At 39.4% G+C, this 19,636-nt stretch overlaps 1 protein-coding gene across 11 annotated transcripts in view; it reads right to left on the minus strand.

Annotated features, from left to right (window-relative positions):
- Nucleotides 1-19,636, minus strand: part of CEP128 (centrosomal protein 128) — a 475,959-nt gene that overhangs the window by 172,599 nt on the left and 283,724 nt on the right. The gene's annotated exons all lie outside the window — the stretch shown is intronic.

Genomic DNA, 19,636 nt, shown 5'->3' on the forward strand with positions numbered 1-19,636 from the left:
TTAACCACTCTTTATTTCTATAAAATTAAATTCACTGGAAAATGAAAGGATGTGAGTCATGACAACTGGACTATAGTTAATGTCTCATGTGAATTAATAAATTAGATGGTAAAGATACAAAGAGAGGCACAGTAATGTATATAGTTCACACTGTTATTTTAATGAAATAGAACATTTTTAAAAATACATTCTTAAATTACCAATTTTTGAATTTTCTAGAAAAATAATCTATTTACATGGAACAAAATTTATCCCATCTCAGATTCAGTTAAAATGAGAAAGCAATAGCAGTTCTGAGGAAAGATAAGAAAGGGTGATAAATGAGACATATTATAATGCTACCTATGTGGCGTGGGCTGTATTATGAAAACACTCTGCATCTCAGAATCCTCACAGGTAATTTAAAAAGCTAACAAGGTTACTTTTAACTCTAAAAAGCCTTCATTCCATGAACTGTATATAGACATAACACTTATTTTACCCACTTCACAACAAAAATGAAGCAGCTGAGATTTACTATGGGTACATTTCTAGTTTTATTTTTATAAATGATTTACATATATGAAAATATAACCCTCATACTTTTTTTAACATTGATTTAATTTTATAGAAATGCATAAAAGTATGGTACTTTGCATAAAAATTGCTGCTGTCAAAGAGTTAATATTCAAATAGGAAAAATGAGACAAGAAATCAATAGCATACAGTAAGTCTAAGTGGTAAAATGAAGATGATAAGTATAGCATGGAATGCGGAGGTATTATTAACAGGTTGGTTAAGGGAATATTATAGAGGATGTCACATTTGAATTGGGCATTTAAGATGGAAAGAAATTAAAATAACTGAAGAACACTGACAACACCAGATGCTGGCAAGGATGTATAGCAAGAGGAACTCTCATTTACTGCTGGTGGGAAGGCAAAATTCTACAGACACTTTGGAAGACAGTCTGGCAGTTTCTTACAAAACTAAACATACTCTTACCATATAATTCAGCAATTGTGCTCTTCAGTATTTGCCGGGAGCCGGCATATTGCATATTGAGTGCATATTGCATACTGAGTGCAGCACTTTCCACAGCATCATCTTTCAGGATCTGGAATAGCTCAACTGGAATTCTATCACTGCTGGGAGCCAGCGTGAGGAACTCCGCCCATGACAAAGGTCATGAGGAAGGAGGCTCGGCATATGCAAAGGCGGGATTGAGCCTCAGGAGTCCCCCATCTAGCCCCCAAACCAGAGTCTGCCTACTTTCTGCTTTGTGCTTTCACCTACACCTCTGACTTGACAGGGGGCTGTCCCCCACTACCTCTCTCTGAAAAAGAGTTAGCTTACAGCTCCAGTTAACAATTCCTGGGTGTGACAGTGTTTAACCTACAAACTCCTTTGGAAATCCTCTAGCCTGCCTAAATAGGTTTTTCCGGCCACATGTGATTGTTCAGAGCCTCCCAACTGTGAGAGGCAGGAGATGTTCTAAACTGTCTAAACACAGATTCTTTTGAGTAGTTAAAAGATTGATTAGAAATTGTATTGGTGAAGGGATTTTCACTTGTTGGGCCAATGTTTGCTGCTAAGTTTCCATATCCCTTACCTGCTGTGTCCCTGGCAGTGTATTGATTAATAGAATTGGTGTAAGTAGTAGCTTTAATGTTTGTAACCTGGGACCCTTGAGTTAATTCTTTTTCTTGTTATAGCCCACCACACCTTTGCCCTATAGGAATGTAACTTTATCTAATGCTTTTGGAGGGTGGCTCCTGACCAATCACCTTTAGAGAAAAATAAGTTTTCTGAAGAAAGGGTCTTAAAATGTTAACAGGCCTCTGGGCCAAAAGATGATGCAAATCACCTAAGCTTTTGCATATGATAAGTTTGCAGGAAGAAAGCCTGGCTTGCTGCATGACTCTACCCCTTCCCCCATTATCCTCTATGCATAACTTAAGGTATAAAAACTACTTTGGAAAATAAAGTGCGGGCCTTGTTCACCAAAACTTGGTCTCACCATGTCGTTCTTTCTCTTACCTTCTGGCTGAATTATTCAGCCTCTTTTCTCCACTGAATTTCCTCACTGAGCTATCCTTATTCTATTACTCTTTATATCCTTAATTAATGTTTAATTAAGCAGTTGTTTCCTGATCTTCGCCTACGCCGTCTCTCCTTTGAATACCCTGGATCAGCCGGGGCTGGTCCCCAGCAAGTATTAACCCAAATAAACTGTAATTATGTCCATATACATCTGAATGAAAACTGCACTCTAGAAAGATTGTATGGAATGTTTCATTTCAGTTCAGTTCAGTTGCTCAGTCGTGTCCGACTCTTTGCGACCCCATGAATTGCAGCACGCCAGGCCTCCTTGGCGATCACTAACTCCCGGAGTTTACCCAAACTCATGTCCATCGAGTTGGTGATGCCATCTAGCCATCTCATCTTCTGTTGTCCCCTTTTCCTCCTGCCCCCAATCCCTTCCAGCATCAGAGTCTTTTCCAATGAGTCAACTCTTCGCATGAGGTGGTCAAAGGACTGGAGTTTCAGCTTTAGCATCGTTCCTTCCAAAGAATCCCCAGGACTGATCTCCTTTAGAACGGACTGGTGGATCTCCTTGCAGTCCAAGGGACTCTCAAGAGTCTTCTCCAACACCATAGTTCAAAAGCATCAATTCTTCGGCGCTCAGCCTTCTTCACAGTCCAACTCTCACATCCATACATGACCACTGGAAAAACCATAGCCTTGACTAGACGGACCTTTGTTGGCAAAGTAATGTCTCTGCTTTTCAATATGCTATATAGGTTGGTCATAACTTTCCTTCTGAGGAGTAAGCATCTTTTAATTTCCTGGCTGAAATCACCATCTGCAGTGATTTGAGAGCCCAAAAAAATAAAGTCTGACACTGTTTTCACTATTTCCCCATCTATTTCCCATGAAGTGATGGGACCAGATGCTATGATCTTAGTTTCTTGAATGTTGAGCTTTAAGCCAACTTTTTTACTCTCCTCTTTCACTTTCATCAAGAAGCTTTTTAGTTCCTCTTCACTTTGTGCCATAAGAGTGGTATCATCTGCATATCTGTGATTATTGATATTTCTCCCAGCAATCTTGACTCCAGTTTGTGCTTCTTCCAGCCCAGCATTTATCATGATGTACTCTGCATATAAGTTAAATAAGAGGGTGACAATATACAGCCTTGACGTACTCCTTTTCCTATTTGGAACCAGTCTGTTGTTCCATGTCCAGTTCTAACTGCTGCTTCCTGACCTGCGTATAGGTTTTTCAAGAGGCAGGACACGTGGTCTGGTATTCCCATCTCTTTAAGAATTTTCCACAGTTTATTGTGAATGGAATGTTTAAGAATGCTTAAATCACTATCTCTTACTAACACTATCAGCAGCTTATCAAAGCTTCCCAAGTCCTGGTCTCCAGGCCAGTTGGATGGGGTCTACTTGGGGTGTGCTGTTAAACAGCTGATTCGAGGGCCTCATTTTGCAATTACAAAATTAGAAGCTTTGGGGGATGGAACTCAAAAATGTGAAATTTTTTAAAGTTCCCCCAATATTTATGCATATTAACTTTGGGGGACCACTGAAATGGAGGGAGAATCTAGTTCTTTTCAATTAACAGCAAGCTTCCCCAAATCTCATCTGATGTTTTTCAAATTAGGAGATGTTACCCATAAGTAGCTTATTATATCAATTTACTGTGTTTGGTAAGTTTCTTTACTTCGTAATGACACAGAATTCACAAAACAGTATTTTAAAAATTATATCCTGGCCCAAGGAGAGTATTGGTTCACAAAACTTTTGTTTCAGGTATAAACACATGTGCGAAGCATGTGTGTGTCCACACACGTATGAGGTAGTGAGGGAAAAAAAGGGTTTCTTATGGAAGTGAAAGTGAAAGTCGCTCAGTCGTGTCCGACTCTTTGCGACCCCATGGACTATACAGTCCATGGAATTCTCCAGGCCAGAATACTGGAGTGGGTAGCCTTTCCCTTCTCCAAGGAAAAGAGATCTTCCCAACCGAGGGATCAAACCCAGGTCTCCTGCATTGCAGGCAAATTCTTTACCAGCTGAGCCACAAGGGAAGCCCTTCTTATAGAAGGCCATGGTCTAAAAAATTGGGAAAGGCACTGCCTTCCAGAGCAATAAGGAGCATTCATAGGCAACAGCAGGTTTGAGGAATTCAGTTTTTAACCTCAGGAAGAAGAGTTAGTTATTTGTGATTGGCGATTTTCTTCTATATAGGCCTGACATGAGAAATTAGAAAGTGTATTTTCTAGAAAGTCTACTTTACCTATAGCAAATAATCAGATATGTGACCTGACAAGGCTTATTAAATCCACTGGCTGGTATTTATTATTTATGATTCACTTGGCCACGAATAATATAGTCAGGAAGAAAATGGAATATATGTATAGTGACTTTGAAGCCCAAGATAGGAAGCTGAAGGGCTAGGCAGGTAGAGTTTTCATTTCTTCTTTTAGTTGAAGGTCAGGATATTTAAATAGAAAGGGAGATACGGGAAGTGAAAAACTAGCTACATAGATGATATGGACAAAGCGAACATGAAGGACATGAAGTCAAATGGGCTTCTGGCAGGGAAAGAAATTTACTTCATCATTAGTCGGAAGAAAAATTTGGTGGGATTTTCATCAGAATGTCAGAGAAGATTTTCACCTGAAATGTGGATAAGTGGAAAAATGTTTCAAATCAGATCCTATGTGAATCACTGTTCAGGGTGAGCTAAATATTTTATAGGAGAAAGTAACCCATGGAAAGGTAAAGCACTACATAAACAGCCAAGGGCATCTATGTATCGTTATGGAGAATATGGGTGACGGTCATTATGAACTTGAGAGGTAAAGAGACGGAGATGAAAACAATGTCGTAAGTTTTAACAATGAGGCTAATTTATTTCACAGATACTCAGTCTCTTCTATAATTTAAAGAAGAAAGAAATGGCTTTACCCCCAACAAAATTCTACTTTAGGAAAAGAGGTACCAAATACAAAAAATTATATTAACAAAAAATTATTGCTATCCAAAATGATACAGATAAATTGCAGTGGGAGGAAGAAGAGAAGACTTGGGAAGGAAATCAGGGAAAGCTTTCTGCAAGACGCAGCTTGTTTTGAAATAAGTCTTATAAGAGAAGTTGAATTCAAAAGCACATTTGGAGTGGGATAATAGAGGGGTAAGAAGTGTTTCAGAAACCCAATCCAATGAAGTGGTCAGGGAGTAGCAGTATGTTCCATTATACTGATCTACTTATTTATTATAAACATGTATACTGTCCTAAATATGAGTACAAACACATGAATAAAAATAAAGAAGTATAGTGAACAACTTTTTTGCAAATAAAGGAAGGATAAATTGATATTTCTGGGGAGGATACTCTATCGTACCTTGCTAAACACAGAAAAGGAAGATGCCATATCAAAACTTATTGTAAAGCCAGACCACAGAGCAGGTAACGAAGAACAAAAATATTAAATCAGTGTCTCACCTTGTCAGCAACTGTGTCTCACTTATCTTTCAATAAGCTTTAAAAGCATGAAAAAATAAATGGATGAAACTTTCTAATAAGAGAGCACAGGATACATCCTTGACTAGCTGGACGAGAGAGCACAGACACGGTAAGGAGACAGCATGGACTTTAATCTGGCTGGAATGCTGGAGCATGGAGAAGAACATAATGCTCACCCAGGAGACTGGTAAGAAATTAACATTTGCAAGTTAGCTTGGCTCTGGTTGGATGACTCGAATCCAGACTTTACCACTTAGACTTTGTACATTTGTCGATGGGAAGCCAATGAAGATTCCTGAGAGAAGCAATATGATCTAAAAGAACTCAAAGAAAGTTAATTTGGTGATAGGTAACAGGTTGGATTTAAAGACACTCTGGGCTAGAGTGAAGGATGTGAGAACTGTCATGGTTGAAATCATGGGAGTAGATAAGGTCCCTTGAAAGAAGTCCAACGACAGAGCTTTAGAGTTTTTCTCACCGCCCCCCCCCCCAAAAAAAAAAAATCCCAAAAGAATAGACAGTACTTGACATTTCCACTTTCTTAACAGCTATTTAATTCTTGTACTTTGGCTTGAAATGGTCTCTCAAATATCAATGGTGACCTAATTGCTAAATGTAATTTCGTTTCCTTTTCCTCAATATTCATCTTTAATATTCTGAGGTATTTATGCAATTAATCTTTCTTGCTTAACACACTTTCTTTGGATTTTTCACTAGAGGCTCACCTATCTCTCAAATCAATATTTTCATGTCTTTTTGGTCTGTTCTTCTTACTTCTCCCCACAGCTATATGTTGGTGTTTTTCAAGGTCCTACTCTTGACCCTTTTCTTTTCTCATTTTAAGTCATTTTATTTCTTTTATCCATTGTGGGTGAGCTAAATCTCTATATGCATGATCTAAATCATCCTCTATAAGCTTCAACTGCTCTTCTTAACCACAGTTTCCTCATTTCAGCTTATATTCCAATTCTCTTGAGGATGCAATTTGTATAAGTAATCAATCACCTAATGGACACCAAAATTACATTTTTCTTTAAATGTCACAATTTCATAGTCACAGTCTAAAAAAATGTCCCCTTCCTCTTTCTCCCTCTTAAATGAGTTAAAATTCTTGTTGATTCTTTGTTCACATACACTCATCCCATCCTTTAACCTGTTTGTATTGTTTCTACCTCTGTTTATACCCTTACTATTTTATACTTCACAACTAGACCCAATTGCCAAACCACGTAGGGTGTTTGGAGGTACACCACATTATATTTTGGAATTGAGGGATGAAATATAGTAACTCCCATATCACTGTCCTTATGTTCCTATCTTCATCTGTCTATCTACCTACCCTCTGCATAGAGTCAGAGTGATCCTACTAAAATATAAATCTGGTGATGTCATACCCATATACATCCTTCAATTTGCTTAATTAACATGAAAGACTGGCCACCTAATTCATTTGTTGTTTATTAACTGATCACATGCTGTTCACTATAATCATACATGTCTTTCACAATTCTACTCTCTCCCTCCCTGCTCCTCTCTTTGTTTGCCTGGATTCTTGCTAAGGGGCTCCGGGGTAAGTACATGACCCAGATCTGACCACTCATAAACAACTTTTGCTTGGCCACAGCGACTGGCTCCTAGAATGACAGCCAACTGAGTTAAGGCAGAGTCTCCAGGGAACTTTTGCTATGACTTCTGGGAAAGCGGCCCCTTACCACTGGCATTGTATGGCTTGTAGAAAAAGACCGATGGGAGACAGGGATGGTTATCACTGCTACCACTCGGGAGAAATCTGCCTGAGAAACAGAAGAATGGAAAAGGGATGAAAGCAGATTCCTGACAACAGACCTGCACTGGCCTTTCGGGTTACATGAGTCCGTGGAAGTTCTTTTCATTTTGTTTAAACCAGTTTGAGGCTATCTTCCTTTTGCTGCAACTGAAAGCATCCTAATGACAAGACCTACTCTAACAAGTCTCTGTTGACCTTCTACTCTGTTTTATCCCTCTTTCTTCTGTGTTTCACACTGCTGCTTCTCCTTTTCAAGCAGCATATATTTGGTCATAGAGGCAGATGAAAACTGAAGCCTTTCAACAACCAAAGGAGATATTTTGTATCTTTGGCAAAATCCAAAGTTGATTTGCTATAATAAAGCTCTCCACTGAGATGTAATGAGTAAGGAAGTCGTTCAGTTCTGTTCAGTCACTCAGTTGTGTCCGCCTCTTTGCAACCCTGTGAACAGCAGCACGCCAGGCCTCCTTGTCCATCACCAACTCCCGAAGCTTGCTTAAAATCATGTCCATCAAGTTGGTGATGCCATCCAGCCATCTCACCCTCTGTCATCCCCTTCTCCTCCTGCCCTCAATCCTTCCCAGAATCAGGGTCTTTTCAAATGGGTCAGTTCTTCTCATCAGGTGGCCAAAGTATTGGAGTTTCAGCTTCAGCATCAGTCCTTCCAATGAATATTCAAGACTGATTTCCTTTAGTATGGACTGGTTGGAGTGGAGGTAGAGTGAAATCAATATAAATGTGACAGATTCTCAAGTATTTCTTGAAAAATTCAAGTTTATAAAAGAAACCAGGACAGAGATCAAACTTCCAACATCTGTTGGATCATCTGTTGGAAAAGGAATCAGATTAAATTGCCAACATCCACTGGATCATAGAAAAAGCAGTGGAATTCCAGAAAAACATCTACTTCTGCTTCATTGACAATGCTAAAGCCTTTGACTGTGTGGATCACAAAACACTGTGGAAAATTCTAAAAGAGACAGGAAACACTGTGGAAAATTCTAAAAGAGACAGGAATACCAGATCACCTTTCCTGAGAAACCTCTATGCAGGTCAAGAACCAACAGTTAGAACCAGATATGGAATGATGGACTGGTTCCAAATTGGGAAAGGAGTACACCAAGACTGTACACTGTCACCCTGCTAATTTAACTTATATGCAGAGTGCATCATGTGATACGTCAGGCTGAATTAATCACAAGTAAGAATCAAGATTGCTGGGAGAAATATCAAAAATATCAGATATGGAGATGATACCACCATAACAGTAGAAAGTGAAGAGGAACTAAACAGTCTCTTGACGAGGGGGAAAGAGGAAAATGAAAGAGCTGGCTTAAAACTCAACATTCAAAAAACTAAGATCATGGCATCCAGTCCCAACACTTCATCGTAAATAGATGGGGGAAAAATATAAACAGTGGCAGATTTTATTTTCTTGGGCTCCAAAATCACTGCAGGTGGTGAGTGCAGCCAGGAAATTAAAAGACGCTTGCTCCTTGGAAGAAAAGCTATGACAAACCTAGACAGTGTATTAAAAAGCAGAGACATCACTTTGCTAACAAAGGTTGGTATAGTCAAACCTATGGTTTTTCCAGTAGTCATGTATGCATGTGAGAGCTGGACCATAAAGAAGGCTGAGTACCAGAGAATTGATGCTTTCAAACTGTGGTGCTAGAGAAGACTCTTGGGAGTCCCTTGGACAGCAAGGAGATCAAACCAGTCAATCCTAAAGGAAATCAACCCTGAATATTCATTGGAAGGCTTGCTTGCTGAAGCTGAAGCTCTAATACTTTGGCCACCTGATGCAAAGAGATGACTCACTGGAGAAGACCCTGATGCTGGGAAAGATTGAGGGCAGGAGGAGAAGGGGACAGTAGAGGATGAGAAGGTTGGATGGCTTCACCGACTCAATGGACATGAGTATGAGCAAAATCTGGGAGGTAGTGAAGGACAGGGAAGCCTGGCTTGCTGCGGTCTGTGGGTTACAAAGAGTCAGACACAACTGAGTGATTGAACAACAACTCAAGTATTTCTTGAAAAATTCAAGTTTATAAAAGAAAACACAGGACAACACCTCCTCTGCTTTCAACAGACTTCTTCCTACAGTTTGAGTTACAGGTTGTACTACTCAACCCTGCAGAAAGCAAGGGCATGCCTCCAAAAGTAGAATATTAGAGCACCACAGGAAAGCCAACAGGAATGGAAAGATGCGGCTTCTTTTTCTTTTTTCCAGCTAGAAAGTTCTACCCTTCTTAACCATGGTATTAGTCAGATGCTAAATGTGACCAGTTCTAGGATGCCTCTGGAGAAGACTAAATTTAGCTTCATTCCACCTAAATCCATTGAGAAATTTGTGAACAAGCATACTTGAAAACAAATCCAGATTTAACTTTTGGTCACAAAGAGACCAGAGTTAATATTTACAACGTGTTACTAAATTCCCCTCCTCTGGTCATCCCCTAATATGCATGTTCCTATTTCTTTTTACTGGCCCTGAATCCATCTAAGCCCACTCATACAGACCTTTCCTGTTTCCAGCTGTCCTGGACTAACCCTGATGTGATGTAAATAGCATTAAACCACCCAGCCGTGTTTGAGTAGTTGGAAGTCCATTCATTTTTTTTAAAGAATAAATTGAACTTTTTTTTTTTTTAAATGGCGGCATCTCACTTTTCTCAAAAGGCAGAAGTCTATCTTGGCCTTATATTTGATGGCTGTTTTACATGGAGATTAATATTCTTTTAGGGAAATGTCACAAAGAAGTAGCTGCACTCGATGCATGATTTATACACGTAATTCCAATTAACACTAGAGAGAAAGAAGTGAAAAGTGAAAATGTTAGTCACTCAGTCGTGTCTGACTCTTTGCAACCCGAAGGACTGTAGCCCGCCAGGCTCCTCTGTCCATGGAATTCTCCAGGCAAGAATACTGGAGTGCATAGCTATTCCCTTCTCCAGGGGACCTTCATGACCAGAGATTGAACCCAGGCCTCCCGCATTACAGGCAGATTCTTTACCATCTGAGCCACCAGGGAAGCCCAATGCTAGAGAGCAAACATGTAAAAATCTTTATGGATGGAAGGGAAGGGGAAAGGGAAGCTTGAAACTCTTTGAAGTGAGGCAGCCAGTGGTCAGTTTTGAGCAACAAGTAAAGAAACGGAAATGACTGAGCGACTGAACTGAATCTTTAGTAACCAAAAAAAAAAAAAAAAAGAGAGAGAGAGAAAACTAACATGTTAGTTTAGGTGACATGTATTGATGTTAAGCGAGACTATAAAATGTTCCTTTAAAAATCCTTTTTGAACAAAGACAAGGATTCTTGAGTAAATCAACTTTAAGCTGAAAGTCGCACTGAATATCCATCCTGTCTCCTGTTACTGTGTATACTTTAAATTTTCAAAAGCTATCACCAAAGCACAGTACTTTAGATTGATAATTTAGATCTTCTAGGAACATGGAGAAAAAAATTAAAAGTTAATTGGTTTTTAATTCACCTAGTACAAGCCTGAAAAAGGTAATTTGTCATTTTTGATCTGACATTGCTTATGGGCATGGCAACTATAGGAGAATTATGGTAAGGGATATAGAAATGATAGAGGAAATTGGTTTTGAGTATTCTTAGGTTTTGCATCAACATTCTTTTGTTGTTGTTTGAAAGCTTTATTGCCCTATTCATAGTTATGCTTGTCAGCAAATTTCCTTTGGCTACATTCAAAAGGCAGCTGTTCATCCACAGTCCCTGATGAATCAAGAATTTATCAAAGCCAATTCTTGGCCCAGTGACATGATCTGATTGCTAGAAGAGCTGCCAGTTTCCCCTTTGCAGAGACTCACAATTGTCAACTGGATCCAAGCAGGTTGCATATTTATTTTTAAATTATCTATTACTATATTCCAGTGACAACACTTTAAAGTGGGATAATCACGTTGAGATGTGAAGGTTCAGAGCAACTAATGATGCAATTTTTTTAAAGATCTCCATAGATATATAACGCCTGAGTGATGAGTATGTGCTTGCTCAGTTGAGTCCGACTCTTTGTGACCCCATGGACTGTAGCCAGCCAGCTCCTCTGTCCATAGAATTCTCCAGGCAAGAACAGTGGAGTGGGTTGCCATTTCCTACTCCAGGAGGTCTTCCTGACCCAGGGATTGAATTCACATCTCCTGTGTCTCCTCCATTGGTGAGCAGATTTTTTACCACTGTGCCACCTGGGCAATCTATAGAAACTCTATAACATTTAAAATTCAGAATGATGCAGATTCTTCTCTTAAGATGACAATAGGTGTAATATATGTGGTACCCTTGTGAGTAGAATACGTATAGTTGATCAAGCGACTGACAAAGCCTGGCTCATTCAGTACACCGAGTTGTTTTGATATGGGAATACCATGGGTGAAATCATATTACCTATAAAGATTTTCTACCACCCTTGAGGAGGATTCAGTTTCCACAGTAATGCTTGAAGCTACAGAGTGAGACTGCTGAAACAGGTCAGAGAGCAGCTAGACTATTCAAAAGTTTCCATGTTTCCATGTTAACTGAGCAACATGAACATAAAATGCAAATATGGCCTGTGACTACCTGAGGAAATGAATTTAGAGAGGCACTGGATACGATATTGTGAGAAATCTTAAAATGATTTCTGTTCAGTTCAGTTCAGTCACTCAGTCATGTCTGACTCTTTGCAACCCCATGGACTGCAGCAGGCCAGGCCTCCCTGTCCATCACCAACTCCTGGAGTTGTCTCAAACTCATGTCCATTGAGTCAGTGATGCCATCCAACCATCTCATCCTCTGTCATCCCCTTCTTCTTTGCCTTCAATCTTTCCCAGCATCAGGGTCTTTTCCAATGAGTCAATTCTTCGCATCAGGCAGCCAAAGTATTGGAGTTTCAGCTTCAGCATCAGTCTTTCAATGAATATTCAGGACTGATTTCCTTTAGGATGAACTGGTTGGATTTCTTTGCAGTCCAAGAGACTCCCAAGAGTCTTCTCCAACACCACAGTTCAAAAGCATCAATTCTTCAGTTTTCAGCTTTCTTTACAGTCCAACTCTCATATCCATACATGACTACTGGAAAAACCAAAGCCTTGACTAGATGGACCTTTGTTGGCAAGTAACGTCTCTGCTTTTTAATATGCTGTTTAGATTGGTCAAAACTTTTCTTCCAAGGAGTAAGCCTCTTTTAATTTCATGGCTGCAGTCACCATCTGCAGTGATTTTGGAGCCCCCAAAATAAGGTCTGTCACTGTTTCCCCATCTATTTGCCATGAAGTAATGGGACCGGATGCCATGATCTGTTTTCTGAGTGTTGAGTTTTAAGCCAATTTCACTTTCCTCTTTCACTTTCATCAAGAAGCTCTTTAGTTCTTTGCTTCCTGCCATAAGGATGGTATCATCTGCATATCTGAGGTTATTGATATTTCTCCCAGCAATCTTGATTCCAGTTTGTGCTTCATCCAGTCCAGCGTTTCTCATGATGTACTCTGCATATAAGTTAAATAAGCAGGGTGACAATATACAGCCTTGACGTACTCCTTTCCCTATTAGGAACCAGTCTGTTGTCCCATGTCCAGTTCTAACTGTTGCTTCCTGACCTGCATACAGATTTATCAAGAGGCAGGTCATGTGGTCTGGTATTCCCATCTCTTTCAGAATTTTCCACAGTTTATGGTGATCCACATAGCCAAAGGCTTTGGCTTAGTCAATGAAGCAGAAATAGGTGTTTTTCTGGAACTCCCATGCTTTCTCGATGATCCAGCCAATGTTGGCACCAGAAACATTTGTTAAATGAAGAAGGATATGCATGCCCTGGTACACAAGTAGAAAACCCCAGCAACACTACCATCATTTCTGGCTTTCCTTCATGTAACAATCCTGAGAGATGTCTATTAATTCCCCAGTTTACTCAGCTCAGAGATCTACCACTTTAAAAATTTGAAATTGTTCTAAATGTAATGAAAAGCACTTGGTGATCTAAATAATTATGGTACTACCACTGAAACATGATGATGAAATTTATATTTTCACTAATAGAACAGGACACTCATCTATTACAATGGAAACTACTGAATCCTGTATGTATTTCATTAGTAATATCTGCTTTTTAAAAATTCATGTAAAACTATTCTAAGTAACAATGACACTCACTTTCCAAGTCAGATGGGCAATTACATGACAAACTGGCAGTATTTATGATTCCTTAATTATGATGGTGGATTCTCATGAGCCATGTCCCTTATCAGGTGGTTTGAGAGGTCTTTTACTGAAACGCAACACAAAGCTTTCCTGGAACCTGGACCCTTTTGACTTCAATGTTCCCAGAGCCAGACAGTGTATGCTGTGTTATCAGAGACCACGAATTTGAGGTATATGATGCTTATATCATATCAAATGCTTATAAATGGATGGGGAGGTCTTTTATGCACACTAAAGATACCATGAATTATCAAAATTGTAACATCTTCAATCTCTTAGTACTTTATTTTCCTCTCTTCTTTGCTAGTATACTCTAAATCCCTCAAAGATAGAACAGAATTTGGCTTTGAGATATGAAGAAAGTGATTTAAATAAGAGGATGGGGCTCACAGCACTTCAAATACTTTGCTTATATTGTCATTGCAAATTTTAAAATCTTCAGTGTGTACAAACCACCTGAATTACTGTCAACTTAACATATGTTAAAATATTATTTGCTTATTGTATCATATCAGTTAGTTCAGAGGCACAAACACAGTAACTGACACCCATATAACAACTCTCAGTCTTGAATGACTTATGTGCCATTTCTACATTAGACACACTTGGCCAAGTATAGAGAACATGAAATTAGTTCATCTATCAGATTTTGTGATTGCAGAGATAAAGCCAGAAGAGGCCATCACAAACATAAATTTAGCCGACATCAGACTTAGGTATAGACATGTGTTAAATAGCAATTTAAAAGCATTAACAGATCACTGTCATGTTGACTAGAAGGCTTTCTTAACAATTGCTAAATGCTTGTTATTTTTAGGTATTATGCGAAATACAGTTAAACTTAACAGCCTTAGGCAGTATATGCTATTATTTTTATCCACGAGAGGAAACCAAGGCTCAGGAATAACGGTAAAGCAGAGCCTAATTTTTTAGCCCTTTGGCTATCTTGTGTCCCTAGCACATTTTCCTTAAACATATACCCTGAAATATATAAAAATGTTTCATCTAAATTCACATTTTACCTGAAAAAAGTTTGACCGCAAATCTTTAGCTATTTCTTTCGTTGGAAAAAATAAAATCCTTTTGCTTGTCCACTGATAAGACCCCTCCTATCTTTCTACAGAAAGCACAAGCACCAACATCTGTGCAACCACTACCCCTCCCTGCAACCCGATGTTGACTTTTCTAAGCCACTTGGTCTTCCAGTGGTTTCTGGAATTTCTTTGTGTTAGACTCTTAATTTGAGAGCCTTTGCACAGCCCAGGAGGAAATCCGAACGCAGGGATGTCTCTCAGTATAATATCATACTGCCAAGTGGCACCTGGCTGATAGAACATGGCTGTTATTGTCACTGGTCATTCTTCATCTTGCCGTGACATGTCTAATAAACCTCTTGGATCCTTCTTATGAAAACAAAACAAAACCTATTTTAAAGCACTGTTGACTGTGGAGCAGAAGAGGAAAGACGGATGCTATAGTTCTGTCTGGCAGGGGAGCACTTTTTACTTAATCCACTCTTTATAATACTTCCTGGTTCCATTTTGGGACTATGGAAAAATCAGTGCCATCATTATTTGGTTTCCTCAGAAACTAAAGGAAAAAAGTGGACTCAGGTAAAAACAAATTACCTGGGGTCAAGCTCACGACAAATTCAGTATTAGTGGAGAAAGTGTGTACCAAGTTATGAATTTTGCACAATAGTCCCTGTCATGATGGTATTCAGTTGCAATATGAACTTACAGAGGAAGATTCACATCAAAACATCTTGATGTGAAAATGGCTTGGATAAAATCATGATCAAAACCAGGATAGTGCTAAACACCAAGCAAGGTTCAGTGGAGGCTAAACTGCTGAATGAAAGTTCATTTGCATGAACCCAGACTTGGTCACCCAATGAAACAGAAATAAGGGGTTAAAGAAACAGAACTAGTAAGTACTGAAAAGCAGGTTTCCCAGGTGGTGCAGTGGTGAAGAATCTGCCTACCAACGCAGGAGACCTAGGTCAGTCCCTGGGTCTGCAAGATCCCCTGGAGTAGGAAATGGTAACCCACTGCACTATTCTCCCCTGGAAAATTCCATGGAGAAAGGAGCCTGACTGCTACAGTCCATGGGGTCATGAAGAGCTGGACATGACTGAGTGCAGAACACAGCACAAGTATTATAAAAGGAGCACTGAACAAAAGGTGCTTCCCCACAGGACAAAGCCACAGCATCAGTGTTTCTCCCTCTTCCGGTCCACTGTCAACAGTGCTATGGCTTTATTTCCGTCGGTTTAAAACTAGCATGTACTGGTTTGTTATGCTAATATTTGCCAGCGCTAGGATCAACCCTAGTTCTTAAAGCCAGCCTCAGTATACTTCAAAGACAGGAGAGACCTTGGACAACCAGAGAGGAAGTCCGAAACTTTTCTGCCGAATGGTCCAAGGTCATGAATCTATTTTAATAGGAGATATGTTTTGCTTATGATAGGGGCTAAACTGAAGTCTCTGAAGAATAACAACAAAAATAGTGCAAATTGTTTTCAAAGGGAATATTTATACAATTGAAAGACCACATTGTTTGCAAGAACTTCAGACGTACTTGTTACCTAGATACATATAAATAAACTGTAAATACAGGCCAACATTGTCCCTTGAAAAGGTACTGTGAAATTATAATTCTTCTTTTCATTAAAGAACGTTTTTGCTGGGCAGTTTGACTTCAAATAAATATATGTATTAAACGATATAAGTACATTTTTCCAAAATGCTTTATGCTTTATAATTCAAATTTTTCACTAATGTTGCCTCTCAACTCCAACTAATGAGATTTAAGAAGTGATCAGAATAACCAACAAAACATGAATTCAAAGTGTTGGGAAGGGTGGATGAAATTGCTTAATGAACTAAAGAACATCAATTGCTTAATTATACAGAGTACATTGGGCTGAAACAATATCACTCAGTTTCTATTAAATCTTCCATCAGCAGAGATAGAAGCTTTCCGGCCGCTTAGACAAATGCTTTTTCCGGATTTGGTACTACTACAAGATTTTTAGATATGATTAACTTGATCTGAGCTGAACACATGAGAAACAGCAGTGACAACATTTCAAACAACCCCAGCTTCAGAGGATAACATTTGTTGAACATTCAATAATTAACTAAGTAATTAATGGAAATATACATCATTTGTACACACTAAAATATTTCAGAAAGTTGGTCTAAACAGTTTATGTCATGGAAGGTAGCTGACTTCTGTGTTTTATGTTAGAGACTATATTTCTGTTTAGAATACAAAATATTAAGCATACAAGTCTAAAATTAAATTTATACCTAAAATATAAGCAGTCTCTACAGAGATGGTTATTTTACTATCTTTTTAATTAATGACTATAATTTTTTTTAATTATTCTCTTTAACAAATTATTATTCACTGTTACCTTAGTCATTGTAAGAATCAAGATGGATTATGAAAGTCATTCTCTACCATGCCCACTCAACAATATAAAACCTTTAACATGACAGCACACAATTAAACTGATTAAATGGAGGCTTTGCAATATTACAAAGCAAAATGGAAGAAAAAAAGGGTAACATGTAATTATATACTGTAACTTAGAATGTACATATTATTTTAAAATGTATAATAATTAAGTGTAAGTAGTGTAGTTGCTCAGTCGTGTCTGACTCTTTGCGACCCCATGGACTGTAGGCCACCAGGCTCCTCTGTCCATGGGATTCTCCAGGCAAGAATACTGGAGTGGGTTGCCATTTCCTTCTCCAGGGGATCTTCCTAACCCAGGGATCAAACCTGGGTCTTCTGCATCACAGGCAGATGCGTTACCCTCTGAGCCACCAGGGAAGCCCGACAAGGTATAATAATTAGATGAAAGCTAATAGGATAACTTTTTAAAAAAAACACTGAAAAAGGAAAAATAAAACATCAGAGACGTCCCTTGAGCTAACCTCAGCTAGGTCTCAGGGACCACACTGATATATACACGACTATTGTCCAATTGAACTTTCTGTAACAATAGAAATGTTCTAGAGCCAGTCAACGTGAAAGCCACTAGCCACTGGACAGATTAACTCTATACTTGACTTCTCTCTGTACCAACATTGACAATGATGTTGTTGAGTGTCTGAAATACAAAACATGAGAATTCTGTCACTATATGAGACTTTGTTGTGTCAATAAACAATGCCAATATCACAAGCGACTAAGGATTACTTTTTGTCATGCTCTGTGCCGTTTTCATGATATGCTCCAGATTGAGGGGGCAGTCCCCCTCTAGCTGCCAGCCTCATAAGGGTCTGCCAGCTGCCAGAAGGGAAGAAAAGAGAAACTGCCTGTAACCTGGGCTTTTCAAGTTTCTATTTAAAAGTAATTCATCCCACTTTCATGCACGTGTTACTGATCAAAACGACCACGGCCTCTCTTGATTTCAACAACATGTAATATGGCCAATCTGATGTCAATGGGCCCAAGAAACATAATCCTCCTCCAAAGAGCAGCGGCAAAAATTTTCAACAATGCTGCAGTCTACTACAAGACTAAAATTTTGAATCGGTCACCGAACACATGTAAAGTTATAGGACATTTTGCTTTCATGTGGTCCACCAATCAGCATATAAAATGCCTCAATAATAGCTCTTTCCCAGCTACCTCCCAACAACAACAAGAAATCACCATAAAAAGTAGCAGCAACAGAAATAAGAAGAGCGGCAATGACCCCAGTGCTTCCCGAGTCCCTCCTCCATGCCAGGTATTGTTGCAGGTACTTGATGGACATGATTTTACTGAATTCTCTTACCAGCTCCTGGAGGCTGGTGTCATTTCCCTCAACCTTCTTATGAGACAAAAAGCAGAGGTTCAGGACCAAAGCAAGTTTCAGGCAACCGCTGTGCTCACTTTCATCACAGATGTCTCAGACAGATTGACCTCAAACCTCATTCCTGTTCCACATTTCAGCACTGTTACCATATGTCTGGCTCTTCAGCAATTGTAATATCAGTATCGAGAGGTCGCTCCAGGACAAACTTGACCTGGTAACCCCACCACTCTACAGTCCTTATCCCCCACCACTCTACACTTCCATGCTCAGCTGCCCTCAATGTAACCTATCTGGCCCTGGCAGGAAGACAATCTTCTCATGACCTTTCTTGGAAAATGTGCACTTTGGGGGCCTATCTACCACTTTCCATTAGCTGTTCAACCTGGAATGTGGGCTGACTTCAGCTGTGGACGTCTGAACAAAGACCTAGGCAGCAGCAAACAACTGGAAACTGGAGATGCGCTCCAGTCTAGATGCTCTGGAAAGATGGTGAGGGGATGGCTCTGAAGCCTCCTGCCAAAAGGAGTCAGAAGGAATGGACAAGAGTTCAGGTCAAAATAGATCCATGGCAGCATCTGAAAATAATTGAATGATTCTGAAGGAACGGCAGTATCAGAAATTCAAGATAGGCAGTTAAATGATGAGCAGAATGAGAAAGAGCTCTGAGAAGGAAAGTTTAAAATTTGAATCATGTATTCACCTTTCCAGAATCAGTTCTGGTAACTGAGAAGTGAAATGTGTCACAGGATACAGTTTTTTAACACCAAATGAGCTGGTAAGCTGAATGGTTCTGATTTTAGGCATGCCCTTATGACAGAGGATGAGATGGTTGGATGGCATCATCGACTCAATGGACATGAGTTTGAGTAAGTCAGGGAGTTGGTGATGGACAGGGAAACCTGGCGTGCTGCAGTCCATAGGGTTGCAAAGAGTTGGACACGGCTGAGCAAATGAACTGAACTTACCCGAACTCACAGTTCTTTTTTTTTTTTCTTTTTAAAAATTATACTAACATTAGAAGTTAAGAACTTGTTCCCAAAGTCAGACAGACATTGGCTTGAATCCATCACTTCCAATTTGTGACAAGGGCAATCAATTCATACTCTCACGACATCAGTTTCTCTAAAGCTTCCGCATATGTATCCACTTTGTTAGAGATTCTAACATACTCTATTGGATGGAGGAGCATGGTGGGCTGCAGTCCATGGGGTAACTAAGAGTTGGACACAACTGAGTGACTTCACTTTCACTGTTTACTCTCATGCATTGGAGAAGGAAATGGCAACCCACTCCAGTGTTCTTGCCTGGAGAATCCCAGG

The sequence above is a fragment of the Bos javanicus genome, chromosome 10 (assembly GCF_032452875.1).
Source record: "Bos javanicus breed banteng chromosome 10, ARS-OSU_banteng_1.0, whole genome shotgun sequence".
In the NCBI taxonomy this organism is placed as follows: Eukaryota; Metazoa; Chordata; class Mammalia; order Artiodactyla; family Bovidae; genus Bos; species Bos javanicus.